General features: G+C 38.1%; 1 long non-coding RNA gene across 1 annotated transcript in view; it reads left to right on the top strand.

Annotated features, from left to right (window-relative positions):
• LOC115611258 overlaps window positions 1-15345 on the top strand; it is a 31530-nt gene extending 16185 nt beyond the window's left edge. The window contains exons 2-3 of the long non-coding RNA XR_003992517.1: window positions 14644-14757; window positions 15110-15345. This is a non-coding gene — a long non-coding RNA (uncharacterized LOC115611258). The remainder of the gene's footprint in view (window positions 1-14643; window positions 14758-15109) is intronic.
• Window positions 15346-17611: the final 2266 nt, after the last annotated feature.

Genomic DNA, 17611 nt, shown 5'->3' with positions numbered 1-17611 from the left:
AGGAATAGAATTTATATAGTATAAATAGTATACTATTTATATAGTATAAATAGATGAAAATTTACATGAAAATTTTAGATCAACTCAAAACATTAAAATAGTGTTCTGCAAAATAATACAATTGTTTTGTCTCTTTGACTCTTCTTAGAACACTACAGTAAGTTTCACATGACTGGAAAACTACTTTTCTGTCCAACCACTGGTTTATCTTCAGAAATCAGCATAAAACCCTTACCTTTTCTGACCCTTGGAAATTTTTCACCAAGAAACTGCCCAATAAAGCTTCATTTGAAGATTCACCTCTGATCTGTAAGTGATGCCAACTGTCTTTAAGCTCTTGAGGACTATCTGTTTTTTTTAATAGTGTCTCATTACATCAACTTCCCTGTCTGTGCCTTTGGTTGACTTCACTTCTATGCAAGCACAGCAGCAATTCTTTCCATTTACATTTCTACACATTACCCAATGGAACTTTTAAAAATTTTTATTTTTTCCCTCTCCTTTGGTATGCCTTGTAAGAAATTACTTCAGAAACCAGGGAATTACTTCACAAATTCAGGGAATTAAAACTGACAAAATATGGTTCCTCTGAATATAATTACACAATTGCAAGAAAACACATTCCTGAATGACAGGAAGTAAAAATTTCCCCAAACTGTGGGAAGAGGGTATATGAGTTACTAGAGGTTTGGCAAATTTTAACATGCACAGGAAGTTCTTCAGAAAAATAAAAATGACTTTGTGATGTCCCTAACAGAAGGTCTCCTTAATGTGAACTTGAAACTGGATGGGAAATTGTTGGTTCAAGTCACCTAGTACTTTTTCAGGTGGCTGAAGACTACACAGAATCACTGGGTTAAATTTTTGCCTGCTACTGTGTATATAATAGAATTTAATATAGCTCTGAAACTATACTAATGTAATACATAAATTTAAACTGCAGTATCTGTAAATTTTTTTCTGTGCACTGTGGTGTTTTTATATTCAAAATATTACATAAAAATAGTCAAGAAAGAACTCAAGGTGTATTAAAGAGAAGAAAAATGACACTCCTGACAGACTATATATTATTTGCTGGTTCCTTCTGAAATTCACTAGAATTTTGCTAGCGGCTTAAATGGGAGGAAGATTCTTCCTCCTATGGAAAAGAATAAAGCATAGCTATAGGTTAAACTTCCATTATAAGATTGACTCTAAATTTAATTGTGACCATGAATTGTGGTCAGAAAGTTTCCTGGACAGTCGTTATTTGGTCCAAAGTTTCAGGCATGTGTTGGGCATATGTCTCAGTTAGGAGGCATTGAGTCACAGCTGAAAGGCTGCAAAGAAATTGGCTTTGCAAGTTCTTGCCTCTAGCTTGAACTGTGGGTGTTGGTTGGCTTTGTAGGAGCACAGAGGGCAGCCCTTGCAGAAAGAGGTCTGGATGAGAGGTAATCCAGGAAGTAATTCCTTGCTGCTGTTCAGATATTAGGTGTTCATCCTGAGTTTTTCCTCTGTCTCTGTTGATCCATCCACCACATGTGCAAAGCTGAAGTTTGCCCAGGATGGCTAGCCCTTTTTGGATTCTGTCTTCATGGCAGGTTTAAAGGGCTGACCTTAAATCTTACTACAGCTGCGTTGTATGGGTTACCAGTCTGAATGGCTGGCAGCAAGGCATGCTGGGGTGAGCTGCACATGACTGGGAACAGTTGTCTGGTGGCATCATCTAATGTACTTCGATATTGAGGACAATGATCCCTTGGAGCACTACAAAGGCTAAAGGAGATGATGAAGTGGTCATTTTGAAATCAGACTCTGCAGAAAGAGCCTAAGCATGGAGAGGAGTTGGGAATCATTAAGGAAAATGTAGTTTATTCTTTCTTTAGTGTATACTCTGATATCATGCTTCCTAACCTGATCCATTTCCCCCAGTTCCTTAGACAACCTTTGGAGTGCAGGAACATGGTGTGGTTGCATTTTAAGCAGAGATGAGAGAATTCCACCCCCTCCATCTCCCTTGATGGAAGTTTGAATGGCTTAATTTTTATCATACTGACAAAGATTTTCTTGCTGACATCACTTATCTGGCACTAGGGACACAGTGGTATTCCTTGCTTTGGTGCCTGACAATAAGTGAGAAATCACTGTGTGAAACAGCTGGTTCTAGAAGGCTCTTGTGAAATTATATACATTTCATGTGATCTCTATGTATCATTTTACGTTCACGTGAGACACATTGTTGAAAGGATGGAAAAGACTATAATGTAACTATTGTTGAGAAATCTCTATTTCTCATGTCCTTGCCTAATAGCTTGTTACAGAAAAAGTTATTTCCAACCAGTTATGCCTATATTGCCTTTAGGACCAATAGATAGGTTGAGAGTTTCTTCCGTTGATAGCAGATTTTGTGTGCTAACAATTAAATGCAGACAGAAGCCATTGTTAAAACAAATAAAGACTACAACCTACAACTAGGGCCCTATACTCCCCTCTGTGGGAGAAGTTAAACAATGGTGTATTCGTGGGGGAAGAGACATTAGATTCAATGGAGCAATCTGCCAAAACAGTCCCTTTCCAAATTGCTGCCATTTCTCCACAGGAATTTCAGGACTTCTCCAGCTGTGATTTTTCTGGGTGTCCTTTTAAAGCTCTTAACCAAGATAACCAGAAAAACCCTTTGGCTCCTATGTTTTTGTAATAAATCGTATGAGAATGGGGGCCATGCTTTTTAAAGCAAGGAAGTAAGGAGAAAAAAATTATGAAAGAAAAAATGCAAAAAATTCCTGTTGTGAATGTCATGGGATTTTTTCTTTTCCTGTTGAAATTTTGGTTTTGCTCAATGGTTTTAAATAGTTGCTTGGTTTCCAGGCTTCAGAATCACAGAGAATAGACAGTAAGATTTCTTACATTTTCTATGTGGGGAATTCTTACTTGCATATACAACATTTCCAATGGCCTCATATTTGTGGGTTGTCACTGTCTCTTCTGAGGAATGGATGACTTTATGTCCAAATTTTTTGAGTATCCTCCAGTTTGGAGTGTATTGAGTTTTTTAATCTGCATGTATGTGATTAACTGGGATATCTGTTGACATGTTTCAATGTAATACTTGGGAATTTTCATTAAACTCAGCAGGATTGAGCTGTTCTGGAAACGAATCATAAATATTCATGCAGAGCATTCCAAAATTCAGATACCCCAAGTATGTGAGCTACTGAAAATTGGTTAGATTATTAAGTTTCAGACTTGCTAGAAGCAAGAACCATTAGAAATCTTGTAAAGGTTATTGTCTGGATGAGGGGATCAAGTGCACCCCCAGTAAGTTTGCAGATGACATCAAGTTGGGTGGGAGTGTTGATCTGTTTGAGGGTAGGAAAGCTCTACAGAGGGATCTGGACAGGCTGGATCAATGGGCTGAGACCAGTTGTATGAAGTTCAAGAATGCTAAATGCTGGGTCCTGCACTTGGGTCACAACAACTCCATGCAACCTACAGGCTTGGGGAAGAGTGGTTAGAAAGCTGCTCTGCAGAAAAAGACCCTAGGAGTGCTGGACAACAGCCGGCTGAATACAAGCCAGCAGTGTACTCAGACAGCCAAGAAGGCCAACAGTATCCTGGCTTGTATCAGAAATATTGTGGCCAGCAGAACTAGGGAAGTGATTATTCCCTTGTATTTGGCACTGGTGAGGCTGCACCTCGAATACTCTCTTCAGTTTTGGGACCCTCACTACAAGAAAGACATCTTGTTGCTGGAGTGTGTGCAAAGAAGGACAAGGGAGCTGGTGAAGCATCTAAAGAACAAGTCTTATGAGGAACGGCTGAGGGGGCTGAGGTTGTTTAGCCTGGAGAAAAGGAAGCTCAGGGGAGACCTTACCGCTCTCTACAATTACCTGAAAGGAGGTTGTAGCGAGGTGGGTGTCAGTCTCTTCTCCCAAGTAGCAAGCAATAGCATGCGAGGAAATGGCCTCAAGTTGTGCCGGGGAAGGTTTAGACTGTATATTAGGAAAAATTTCTTCACCAAAAGGGTTGTCAAGCATTGGAACAGGCTGCCCTGGGAAGTGGTTGAGTCACCATCCCTGGAGGTATTTAAAAGATCTGTAAATGTGGCACTTCGGGACATGGTTTAGTGGTGGACTTGGCAGTGTTGGGTTTGCAGTTGATCTTAAAGGGTTTTTCCAACCTAAGTGATTCTATGATAACTATTGCTCTTTGCTGCCTGTTTTTCACAGATACGTAGCAGTTTTTTAAAAGACACCTATACCCTGAATTATGTATCTCAACTGACTTGAAATCTGAAGGCTGAGAAGCTTAAATTCAATAAATAAAAATTACTAAAACATGAAATCGGAAGAAAGTCCTGAAATCCATTCTTGGTATGTGTGTTGCCTTTTTTTTGCAAGCAAAATGTTCTCTACACGGTTTTCTTTGTTTATGTAGAAGAGAAGCATTGCCAAAGGAAATGCAGAAGGATTTGTTTAGAGAAAAAGCAGCTCTCTAACTTAGCACGTAATCACGTGAATTACTAAATGCGTAACAGGTTTATCTGGTGGAAGGTAAATGCATTGAAAATCACTGCCTCAAAGCACAGTTCCATTGAAGTTCATGTGCATGATACATCTGGAAGCAACAGAAACTAGAAATTGGCTTCAATGGTATAAAAATGGTAGCTGATAACATGACAGCATTTGGAGCTATCTTACCAACAAATTCCATACCATTTCCCCAGCTCTTGCTTTCTGTTTATCTGCAAGGCTGAGTTCTCGGCTCTGCATAGTCACTGACTTCATCCAGAATCTCAAACAATGGGAAAGCAAGGAGAAATTCAGCAACTTACTGCAGCTACCAGAGTGACAGCAGCAGAAAGGAAAGACAAAGCAAAGCAAAAAAAGCTGGTGGTAATAACAATGACATCTAACAACCATCTGACATAGTCTAGAGACTGTCCTGCTCTGCTTGCCAGCATATTGATTTTAAACTCTGCATGGCACCCACATGCTACAGTGATGAGCAATAAATAAATAACATTGTTTTGTTCACAATGAAGATGACTCAGGATGCTCAAGAAACAGGGAATGATTCATATGCAGCCTTCAGACCTCCATCAGCTGTAAGCTATTTTGCTTACCCTCAGGAATTCAGTAACTGGAACAGGGAAACAGATAGTTATTACTGTTACTGCTGTGCTTGGCTGCTATATGTTAATTTACAATTGTTCCATGTTCAAGTAAGTTGTTACTTATTCCTCAGGTGGCTGCAGTGAGGGTATTGTGAGAAGTTGCATGTACTAGGACATGTGCCTCGTGGAAAGAGTTCTTTTATCCTTACAAGCCATGGAAGTGAATGGCACTAGGCAAAGCAAATGAACTGCAGTCTGGTTTCTCCTCTACTACAAGTTTCTGAAGAAATACCACCATGCTCTTTATCACCTGATATTTGAATTACCTTTATATAATTTTGTGCCTTTTTTTTTTTACTTCTTTCTAGAGGGTGGCAGAATGGCAAGGTCCTAAGCTATGCTCATTCTTTTCATTGCAAGAGATATGCAAAGTAAAAGTATAGCTCAGTTAGAAGTTATAATTGCTTTTTAATTGGTCAGTACTTCATGGCCATGAAAGAGCTCCATTTACTGCTCCTTCCTGTTCTTGCTGGATATGGATGGAGCTTGTTGTCTTTTGCCTTTTCTCTGTTGTTCAAGACTAACTATCTAAACTTTTCAGCACATAAGAACACAAAGCTAATAAACCCCATCAGGTCCATCACAAATTTTATGTGAGAATGGCACAACTTGGGGAACAGAGGCACAAATTAAAAAATGACTTGCATGGTAGAAAAATCACACAAATTATATTCTGAGATGCAGCTAGAGACTCCAGGTGTCCTGGGTCCTTTTCTTTACCTGTGAGGATTTGAGGACAAGGTTCTATAAGTAAATGAAAATTTTTACATGGCCATACTGCATTGTTTAAAAGCTGTTTTTATTACAGCTTGACAATTGTGATTAGAAACAAATGTCTAATTTGAGAAGGCCAATTCAAGAATACAATTGCTGTCTGGCACCATCTTCTGTTCTGTGCAAACCTACACAACCATGAACATACGACTTCAACTTTGTGCAGCATGAGATCCAGATGGATGTTTTTGCTGAGTCTGGGATTTTCTTTACAAATGCTTCCACTCTAATAAATAATAAATTTAAAAAAAAAAAAAAAAGAAATCCTCACAGTTGGTATAAGCCATTTAAAAAAGGCATTTGAATATCTTATATATTTAATATATGTCTTGAGAGTAGACATGCTGAATTTTCCTGCCAAGTTTTAACTCTGTTTTAACCTTTTCTGTTTCTTGGTTTTATTTGACCTCTGAATAGAGATTTTGTCTATGCTGTCTGTCTTTTTTTCAGCTGAATTTTTCTACATGTTTCCTAATGAGAAGTGCTTCCTTCTGCTTGACCAGTTTCATTTGTGGTGCACTACAATAAAACAGTGCAGGAGGATTATGTTCGTCAAACAAAATGAAAAATTATTTAAAGGACAGATATTCTTTCCAAACACTAATGGGGTTCTTTGCCTAGGTCTACAATAAGAGTTCTTAACTCTCTGAAGTTGGGCAATATAGTAACGCTCTGTACTTTTTTACTGCCTTCTAATTCAGTTATTTTACCACCATCAGCCAATGTGCCTTCACAAGATCCTTCATAGGGCACCTCAGTGTGTACCATTAGCTCCATCTTACAGATAAAGCTACCAATGTTATTTCTTCACCCCCGTTCCCATATGCAGAAAGTCCTGGCCACCAGGTTTCTGAGCAATGTAGCCAGCAGTAGCTGGCTTCTTTGCAAGCAGATGTGGTGGTCACTAAGATCCATAGAAATACTGGTTCTGCCTGCAGCAAATGTTGGCTCTGTTCGCAGGTGACTTCTCCAGTGCTCTGTATGCTCCTGGAACAAAATTTGTGATACAGTATATGGGAGACAGCAGATATTTCAAGATGTTTAAGCCTTGGTAATAATGTAACATGCATTTGATTAAATTTTGAAGCTTTTTTTTGTTTTTCTCCTGCAGTTTGGCACAACCATTTTCCTCATTATCCATGAAATTTCAAAAGATATAGGAGTATTTAATCTTGAGACAAGCATGTCAATCAAATTCTGTATAAAACATATATTCTAATTTAATGTGGTTCAGATTACCAAGTAATAGTCAAAGTGCAGAAATACTGTGTTTTAAAAATGGAATGTTTTCACCATCTTTGCTAGAAATACTACATTTGAGCATGGGATATGCTGAAATCTCTAGCAGCAACCCAGAATTAAAAGGGTCTATCTGAAATCCATGAAAAAGCTTGGAAATGTTTACTAACTGCCAAATGGCACTAATAACAGTTTGAAATATGTCAATTATTGCTCATTATGAACTGTTTTAATTGCTGTAGAACTGTGAGCAGCTGTCCAGAGGACAGCCTCAAAGCATTCTCAGGAAAGATTATTTTGTCCCGAAGGTTAATTCTAAAACATGCTGAAAAGTTTTTATTTCTTTTCAAGTTGCATTTGGATGAGGTGCTCACTGTCTTACAAGTGGCATAGTGTAACATTTTTTGTAATGCAAGACAAAACACAGGAGGATCATGGAAAAGAGAAACCAAAGTCTGCTTAGTGATGAATAGAAGTAAAAAAAAAAATTGTATGGAAAATGAATTGAAAATTAGTTACATGGAGAAGCTTGAAAGTGAAATAACTAGAGATTTGGTTGTCAGGAAAAGGGGAAGTGTTTGAGACAGAGACATGCAGGAGGGAATAGGTGTTACCTTTCATCTGGGTAATGGTCAGTCTGAACTGATGCACGATGATTTGGAAATGGGTATTTTAAAGCATATGGACATGTACTTTCTTCATCTCTTCCTTTTCTGGACTCATCTCGAATTAGTCTGACCAACTTTGTTTATTGGCTTTTTTTTCTGGGATTCCATTACCATTCACTAACGCTATTTATGCCTACTCACTTTCTGTTTGAAGAGTACATCCAAGGGTGTATTGGAGACCCACCAACATACCTTTCAAATGGCAAGTATTTTGACTAAATCTGATTGGTTCATTTTTCATATAACATGAGATTTATGAGTACATTGAATGAGCCTAATGTAATGCTTATTTTCCATTTTTTGTCAGTGGACAAATGCGAAAAGTGATTCTTGATATAAAGCAGAATCTGTCTGAGGTCTAATTTTATATCACAGCTATAAATATCACTCTTGCCAAGCCCCATTTCCTAGAGTTTTCACTTGGTTTACAATTTTGATTTATGCTTGTGCTGAAGGATTTTGTGTGTTTTCTGATCAGTCTCCTGCATTTCCATCATTAAACTCCTTAGAGCAAACTTTCGCTTTGGAAAATAGTGCCCATACAGTGAGAATCTAATTATCTATTGCCACAACAGTGTACGAAAATGAACATTTATCAAAGTCACTAGGTAGGCAGATGTTCAGTAATGCTCTGTATGCTATAAGACAAATGAAAACAGTTTTTCCAATGTCTTTTCAATGCATATTTTTGAAATATATGTACTTGCAAGACCTTCATGGTTATTAAGTGTGCAAACTATGTGATTTGAGTTACAGTGTTTGCAGTCAGTTGATATTAGATTTCTGTACACCGTATTCCTTGAAGACTTTTGTAATTCTGCAAGATAATGCACCTTTCTTTACTGGCTGTTGGCAGTACTTACTGAAATCTGCACGGGTTCGTTGGTCCAATCTACTAACCAGCATAAATAAAGGCAGCTCCTCCAAAAAGCCAGCTATACTAATTTTTCAGTCAAGATTTGGAGAAAACAGTTAGTACAGACACTAGATACCTGTGCCTGCTGATTTTTTGGGAATGTATGAGAACCTTCTTGGTTTGGTAATAGTTACTAGTGACTGATTTCCTAATTTAAATTTATTTGGATTTTGTTTTTCATTGATGTCTAATCGTTCAGTTCAAAGTTGGTTGGTATATCACGTATCTAGAGCTTGAACTGACTTTGGTTTCCATTTGCACTTTGATAGACCACAACAGCATCACTAGTCCTTCTGGATCCTTGATGCATCACGGCATTGCATTTAGGAGCTGGGGAAACAGTTCATATATCCAGAAGTAAATGACATATGATCTGTGTCTTTTTTATTCTGCCTTCAGGGAAAGTGATGAAGAAACAGTTGTATCTCACAGAGAATGAGAGAAGTTTTTCACAAAATGGCTGGAGAAAGGTCAAATTTGTGACTATTGTATGTTGTGAAATGTACATTGTGAAACTAACGAAAAACTTATGAAATTGGTTTCTACTGAGTAAAGGAAACGCAGAATCTGGTCCATAGGGAGAAGAAATAAGTATGGAATATGAACAGTACAATAGTTTTATTTACATAAAGACTTAGTAAACCAAGCTGTGTTATTTTAGCTGAGTCTGCCTGGTTTACTATCCAAACACAATACTTAATGATACATAATTGGCATCTGATCAGTACCACAGAAGCAGAATGCTGTCATGCAATGTTCTGTCTTTGGAGCAATTTCCTTTCTTGGTGCAGTACCATTAAGTTCTGATACATAGTGCTGAGAGAAGGTGTGCATGAGGGAGCAGTAGCCCCAAATGTGCTTTTGGAAAATGTGGGACAGTCCTTTGCTGTAACAATAAAATCATGGTGTTTCGGAGTCTCTCTATTCTCCTCCAGAGGCTGCTGCAGTCTTTGGTTTGAGTTAGTCCAAAGGGTTTGGTCTGGAGTTGCTCAGAAGCCTTGAATTCCTGTAGTGCAGGATGCTTGGTCCCATGATTCCTTGCCTTTGCCTTTGCCTTTGTGTTCCCACCCAAAATACTGAACAGCTCCAAGGAGCCCAACTCCGGCAGATGCATTGCAGTTCTGCAGGCACTGCTGGGAAAGAAGACGGAAGACCTTGCTTTGCTCAGGAACAAGTAGGAAGGAACATGATTGACTAATACAAAATTCTTCATCCTCTGACAGTGATTTTCTACCATATTATCTTGTTTGTTTTGCATTTTTATTTCTTCATTTTCTTTCTTTTCTTTTACTCTTGTAGAGCCATATTAATGGCATCCCTTCGATCCAGGGGCATTCCCTGTGATATTTTGAATTTGTCAGTATAGTTTGCTTACAAGATTATGCCAAAAAATCCTTGCCTTCACTCAACCTGATGCAAGAAACAACCCTGACTCTGTGAGCTCATAACTAATTTCGTCATGACTGTGATATCTCTAGGAAGCAGCTATCTGTTCCAGGATGTGCTAGGAAAGTGTTGCTAGATGAGACACACTACTCTGAGTCACCATAGAGCTGGTGCACAGAGTGAAGGTCCAGACAACTGCTTGTCCTCCCAAGCTCCATTTTCTGTCATTTTTCTATTAACAGAGATGAGATGTATATTTCAGGAGGATGTAGAACTGAGGGATTTTTTGTACTTTCAACAGTTACAGATGTTTTGATGTTCCTCCTCTCTCTTCCCTCCCACCTCCTGTATTTAGAGGTGTTTTCTTCAATGTCAGCCAAATTTGACAGTTGTTTCCTACCCACTTCTTTAAGTACAGGTGCATAACACTGCTGTCAACAGGAAGAAATGTGGGTTTTCACGTGTTATCTGAAAGAGGTCTGACATTCGTATAATGCTTTATGGTCCTACACCATTGCATACCACTGGGGTTTCATAACATGGCACAAATCACTTTGCTGATGCTTGTGGTTTATTCTCAGTAAATCACCAGGAGAAAGTGTCTCATATAGGGAAAGCTTTCCACAAACCCTAAGTATTCTGAGGCACATAGATGGAGTAATTTCCATTTTCCTTTTTATTCTTGGCCACCAAATGACATGGGCAGTTTTGCTCTGCAGCTGTACACTGTTGCAGGTTGGGTTAGATTTTGAACCTGCTGCTTATTTGTCTTAGGTCAGTGGGAAAGAGTAAAACTGAAAGAAACCATCTCCAGTATCCCAATCTACAGAGTCAAATGTTGCTCTTACTTGGAACTTCCTTTATCTAAGAAGAAAGTTTCTATCAGGAACTCAAACTTTACAGGTTCAAATGCTCTTTGCAAGAGAACTTCTCATATGAAATACATATAACTGATGCACACCTGTATTTGCTCTGTTATAAATGCAGGCAAATAAGCCAAAATCTTCAAGGGCATCTGTGTATTCTAGATGTAGAGGGAGGAAAACAGGTGGGGAAGGAAGAGAACTAGTGCTTATGTGCCAGCTAAGCAGATTATATTAGATCAGTCACTGGCAGGAAAATTGTGAGTAGTAGTAGACCAAAAAACACTGTCTACTTGCAGCAGTGCCTGTGTTTCTAGATTGTTATTTTTGGTCAAGCTGATATGAATATGGGAGATATTGAGAAGGATAATGTTGTGGTTTTGCATGGTTTCCTTTGCTTTTTTTCTTTGTTTTATAAAGTCCTGAGGTGTGCTTGGGAGACCCAGAGCTTTTGCTGTATTTAACTTTATTACTATTAAGTTTATTCCTAAAGAAAGTAATTGCTTAGAAAGAAATGCATTTTCTGAGCCTTGAAATTAAATGTCAGTTTTGGGAAAGCTTTCAAAAAGATAGAAGAGAATTAATTGGTGATGGAGAAGACTTTTTATGTCTGTGGAAAATATTTCCCTGCCTTTTACCCTGATTCCTCCAGGTGACTCTCTGTACCTTTGTTCCTTTTGGCATCCAGAGGCTGTTCCACAGGTATGGCTATTTTATTTGCACTTGCATATCATTGATTGTAGCATTGTTTGTCATTTCTGACCTGTGTGCCACAGGTTCCCCATCAGTGGCAAAAGGGTTTAGTTAATAAACTGCATTTTATAGCTTTATGGATGAAATAAAAATGTCCTCATCAAATGGACTGTAAGCCTGGCAGGATACAGGTAACCTGTGTTTATGCACTACCAAACACAAGCATCTCCACTATTGATTAGATTAGTACCTTTGGGCACTTAACTTAACACATATATTTAATAACAGTAATTAAACTAATTCCATCATATTCCACACCAACTAAAGTATTGAAACACTTCTGGTATTGATCAGTTTTTTTGAACTGCCCTATAATGATATAAATGGCTTTATGCACTGAATTATGTTAACTTATTTGTCCTCCTGCTGATCTTGGGTGCAAAAGATGTATCAGGTGGCCACATGTGCCTACATTTAACTGGGCTCAGTACTATCTCAGCTAGCTAACTGGGATAGAAGTACTATGGACACATACCTTTCCAGCTGAATTAGAGCTACTTGCTGGGTGTATGGTAAACTATATGTTGCCAAAGGCTAAGTGGAAAATATTCTGCACCTTGAGCGTCATGAAAACACATGTTCTATTTCTATATTGTGAAATTCCAGTTGCAGATAGTGTGGCCTAGAGGAATTATCACAGAATCTCAAGAAACCACAGGTTTGTTGCAATAATTTCTGTTTTTATATGTTCTGCTGTTTATCAAAAGACTGCCAAGAAGTAGGAGGCTCTCATCTTGGTTTCCTACTGACATTAGAAGTAGTTTTCTGTATGTCTTTCTAAACACTTTCTGAAACACTCCAGCTGGTGAGATAATTTGTGAGCTATACTCATTCAGCTGCTAAATTGTTTGTAAACTGTATTCCTTGCATTGATTACGTTCTTGTCTCCTAAATAAAGAACTGTGGATGTATTTACAGTCTGAGAAAGCTGGACCAGTGGTAGAAACTTGCAGTTTTAGTCATTGCTGATCATCTGACATAAAAGCAAAACCAATGGGGAGCATGTGCTTCCTCTCTTGCTAGCTTCTAAGTCTGCCCACATGTTATCATTTGAGTTGGGCGAATCAGAGAAGTCAGCATTCAAGGGTTCTGATAATTCAGGTCTGTGAGGGCATATTAAGTCCCAAACATCATAAGGACAGATTGGTAAAGACTTCAGAAAATACAGCTATATATTTATGAAATTGTTTTACAAAGCTAGGAATGAAATGCAAAAGCAAGGATCACAAGTTATGTAGTGATGAGTCTGTGATTTAAAAAAAAAATAAAATCTACTATTTTCAAGTGTCCCGAAACTCTGTTGCCTCAAGCAGGCCTTCCTATAGGTTCTTGTACAAATACACTAAAGTTTCTTCTGAAACTTCAGTGATCATGGAGAAAATGTTCCCGGATTTGTATTTATCTATCTAGAGAATTCCCTTTATTACAACAAACTCATAAATGTCTCGAGAATACTTTATTCTTCTGTTTGGTTTAGAAAACAACCTCTAATTGATGTCAATTGTTGTAGAGTGTAACCAAAAGATGGCAGCAGTTCAATTCTCTTTTTTTCTACCAAGTAGACAAGAGATTGGGTTTATTTACTCTTTTATCAGTTCTACTGTGTTATTGGAAAGGAAGAATGCTATGTATGCTATTTCCTATTGGAAAGGAGGTGATTAAAACAATATGAGAGGTAAAAAATGCTTTGCAGTTTTTGTGTAAACATAACTGCAAACTTACTTTTATTAAAATGCTATTAATTGGACACTGCCTCTAGGATTGCAGCAAGCAGAGAATAAACCACATTGAGATGAGGCGCGTGTCAGACCAAATAGCAGTGTGTTTGTTTAAACACTTTCATGGTGGACAATTCCCAGATGGGACTTCACCCTATAGTGACAAAAAGACCAAAAGAGAATTAGCTTCCCAAAAAAATGAGGAACTGGATAGGGGACCAGTTTCCTTACCCTTTAACAGTCAACCTGTCATTATTTCTAGTGTGCAATCTAAATACCTGTTTGCTTCAACCTTCCTGGTGATGTTCACAGAGGAAATGATTAATGAAATGATCTTCACAGGCCTTCTCAAAGCCCTGTGAGGTCAGGGGAAAGATTTTCATTGATTTCATTTGTTTCCAAATCAGCTGCAGTGTGGTGGCATCCCAAAAATGCTTGAAATTGTGTGATCTACAAATATGCACCTTATGCTGGGTTTTGGATTATCAGTGCAGTCGAGGAGGCCGTAACAATAGAGAAGATACCTCTCTCAGTCAGCGGGAAAAGGGAAATAACTGTTTGTTGGGCTTACAGTGCAAAAAAATTCCCAAAATACAAAACCAAAATAACCAAGCACTCAAACAAAAAAGCCTTTACTTCCTCCCAGCCCTCAGCATTTTCCAGTTCAAACACCTCACATATCATAGCATATAACTATGTTTTCCAAAACATAGAAAATCAAAGCATATAACTTTCTACGTTTTCCAAAACATAGAAAATCCCCTAGGAAAAGGTTTCTCATAATTTCCAATTTCCTTACAGGAGATTGCTCAAAAACTCTTAAGCAACATTTCCATTATGTGTGAAGCAAAACCAAAAGCTTGTAGTGTTCCAGCGTGCATTCATTTGCTGCTGTATCTGAGTAAGGTTACTCCTTTGTAAGGTGAATATGAATTAGGAACATAATCCTGGTAACTGATCTTCATAGTCATGAAGTGGCATTATCACCTTGTTAGTGTTTTTAATATATTTCAGCAAGACTAATGCCTGATATTCCACCAGTGTGGCACACCACTGCAGAAACACTTTGAGTAGTTGAAGGCTGTCCCGATCAGGGGGCATTTTTTCATTTATTTTATGTGATGAAACTCCCACTAGCATTTCCCTCTGACTTAGTATTTATTTTTCGTAGCTCAAGGTTCCAGGCTGAAGATAGACATGGGGAACAAGTAAAAGAAACAAGTACAATGTGCGATTCATATACTTTTGGCTTCAGAAAAGCAGCAGTTTGCCCAAAGGAAGCAGGGTGAGTACGACTTGCTTTTTCCTACATAAGGTTTAAAGAGAAAGTCTACAGGTGAAAAGGGTCACAAAGACTCTAATAGCTGAAATGTGATGGAAAATTTGCCTGCCTTTTTTACAACTGTCACCTTTTTTTGTACCTTTAGATTTACCCTGATATTAGACAATTCTACTTATACAACTCTGAATTGTTACTGAATTTTATTTCAGAAGGGGAAAAATCAGTTTATTCTTTGTACCAGCAAAATTAAGTTTAGCCTCCTGCAGTAATTCTAGTTCTTTCCTCATACCCCTGCTGTTATTTTTTAGGCAACTGCTATCTGTGGATGTGAAAGCATACCTTGTTTTATTCACAGGTCTTCAGCTCCACAATCCTCTCAACTAGTGCAGTGCTGTTAGTGTCAAGCCAAATTTACAAGCCAGGAGAGTTTGACATCAGCGGGAGTTGTCTCACAAAGAAGCGTACAACGTGACTCCAGAAGAGGTACATGAACAATTTGAGCTCTTTGCTAAATAAACAAAATGTTGGTGTTTGTGGTGAGTTAAACATCTGCATTTCACTTCAAGTATTAAACAACCTTTGAAAACACAATTTCCCTTGTTTTTATTAAATTCAAGTCTGACAAAACTTGGCTGTCAGAAGTACTTCTAAAAGGAGTGACCAATAAAGAGTGGTGTCTTTTATTGTATTGAAAAAACAGATGTACTAACCTTTTTCTTTTTTGGTGGCTCACACATGTACCCTTTGTGTGGATGGTGGTTCCATTACTGGTCTTCCTAACCACATTTACTTTTTGTCTATATGGTCATAAACTTATTCAAGGCTTTACTTCTCAAGAAGAAGTTGTATAGGAAGAGGATCAGTCTCATAGTTATACTTAAGCTTAAAGATTGTTTTACTTTACTTTTTCAGGAAGAGTTTCAACATGATCATCCAATTTCTTTTCTCTTTTTTCCCCCAGAAAAAAGGAAAAGTATGAAAATATTTAGAAATCTAAATGTTTTCTGAAAAACATTTGAGAAAACCTGGACTGATATTATTTTACATTAAACCGCAGCAGAATTATGTTGGTTTTTTTTTTGGTGAAGGATTTATTTCTCAAAATGTATTATTTCAGACAATACAAGATGAAGAAAAATATGTCCCAGAACACTGTTGTAAGATTTCCAAGAAACATTTGATGTCTGAATTTGATTAACAAAGAGATTTGGATGCCATTCAAAAAGTTAAGTCAGCTGAACAGGGTTTGGTTTCATGATGTCCTGGTCTACTACTCTGATCTACTCATGGGATGAAGACCTAAAGTAAAATTTCTTCTTGGAGTGAACAGGGCAGTATTAATGCTCAAGTAACCCATATTTTGGATGATTTTCCAAGAAAAAGGTGAGAGTTGTTGTTGTGAGTGTTGTCCCTTATTTCACACTATCAAGGAGCAAAATGCTGGAACTCAAAAAAGCTGTGGAGAGGAAACTCTGAAAGAAGTTCACAGGCAGGAGCTGACAATAGTTGCCTGAGGCTGAACATGTCACTTGTCACTGATCCAGGCAAGCAGTGCTGGCCACAGCTGGCTCTTTTCTTCTCCTAGAGAAGGCTTCAGAGCATGCAGCCAGCATGTTCCCGCAAAAGCCAGCCCATCTCCCTCACATACCCAGGCCTGGCACGGGAGCATTCCTTGGATCGCCTGCAAGTCATCTGTGATCCAAGAGCAACAGAATCACTACCTTTGGTACACAGGGTCAGGGACATGAAACATTTATTTATTTTTTTCCCTTGATTGCTTTCTGACTGTTGCTTGCTGGCATTAGTAAGTATGCCTGATTTGTTTCTCCCTGAATGAAATGTTTTGTTTAATATCAAATGAACTGTCTTAATTGGTTGAGTATGTGGAAACATTTCAGTTTGGGATTGATACAAACCAACAAAAACTACCTTTTTTTTTGTTTTTTTCCTGTTGGCTATCAAACCAAAAAAAAAAAAATCAATTTACATGGTTTCTGTTTTAACATCAGCTGCAGAGGAACTTAGTAGGATTATGCCTTTATTTAACTTGAAAATCAATGTGAAATGTGAAGCTATGTGATTCTATGATTAAAATCAAAGCACGCTCAGAGAAGCAACCAGGATAGAGAAGAGAAGGTAGTTTTCAACCCTGGCAGTGTTCAAGGCCAGGTTGGACAGAGTCTTGGGTGACATGGTTTACTGTGTGTTGTCCCTGCCCATGGCAGGAGGGTTGGAACTAGATGATCTTAAGGTTGTTTCCAACCCAAACCATTCTATGATTCTGTGATTCTATGTGTTTCTTTCTGATCTGCTTGAATTCAATCTGAATTCATACTGGAGTCTCTTAAAAGTTGGTATTATTTGGAATTCAGGGTTTCCTTTATGTATAGAAATAGTTCTGGATATTGAACTTAGTTTGCTTTTAGGTGATGGACACATTCTGGTCCAGGGTGGTGTTCACTAGGCATTAAATAATGTGAGCAGCAGGTTTAGATGAGAATATTATGACAGGTTTTAAACTTCTTAAAATTCTACAGGTTTTTTCGACCAGGGCTTCGTATTTTAAGTCAGCATCAGAGTTACAAATTCCAGCCAGTGTGAGCTTCAGCATCTTCAACTGGGATTTCCAGATCAGGTACATCTCTAGAGAAGGTAAAATATAATGTGGAGGAGGAGACAGGATGAAAGACAGGCAAACAATGTTTCATGCTTGTCTTACAATAATATAGTGAAGAATAAGAATGGAAATAGTGCTGTTAGAAACTATCCAACACAAATAGGGAGATGAATGAGGGCTTTGGCTGTATCTTGGTGCAGAAACGAGTCAGATGCGTGATGGAAAACCCATGTCACCTCT

The sequence above is a fragment of the Strigops habroptila genome, chromosome 8 (genome assembly GCF_004027225.2).
Source record: "Strigops habroptila isolate Jane chromosome 8, bStrHab1.2.pri, whole genome shotgun sequence".
NCBI lineage: Eukaryota > Metazoa > Chordata > Aves > Psittaciformes > Psittacidae > Strigops > Strigops habroptila.
The sequence above is the reverse complement of the archived record's forward strand: the minus strand, read 5'-3'. Positions and strand labels throughout refer to the sequence as shown.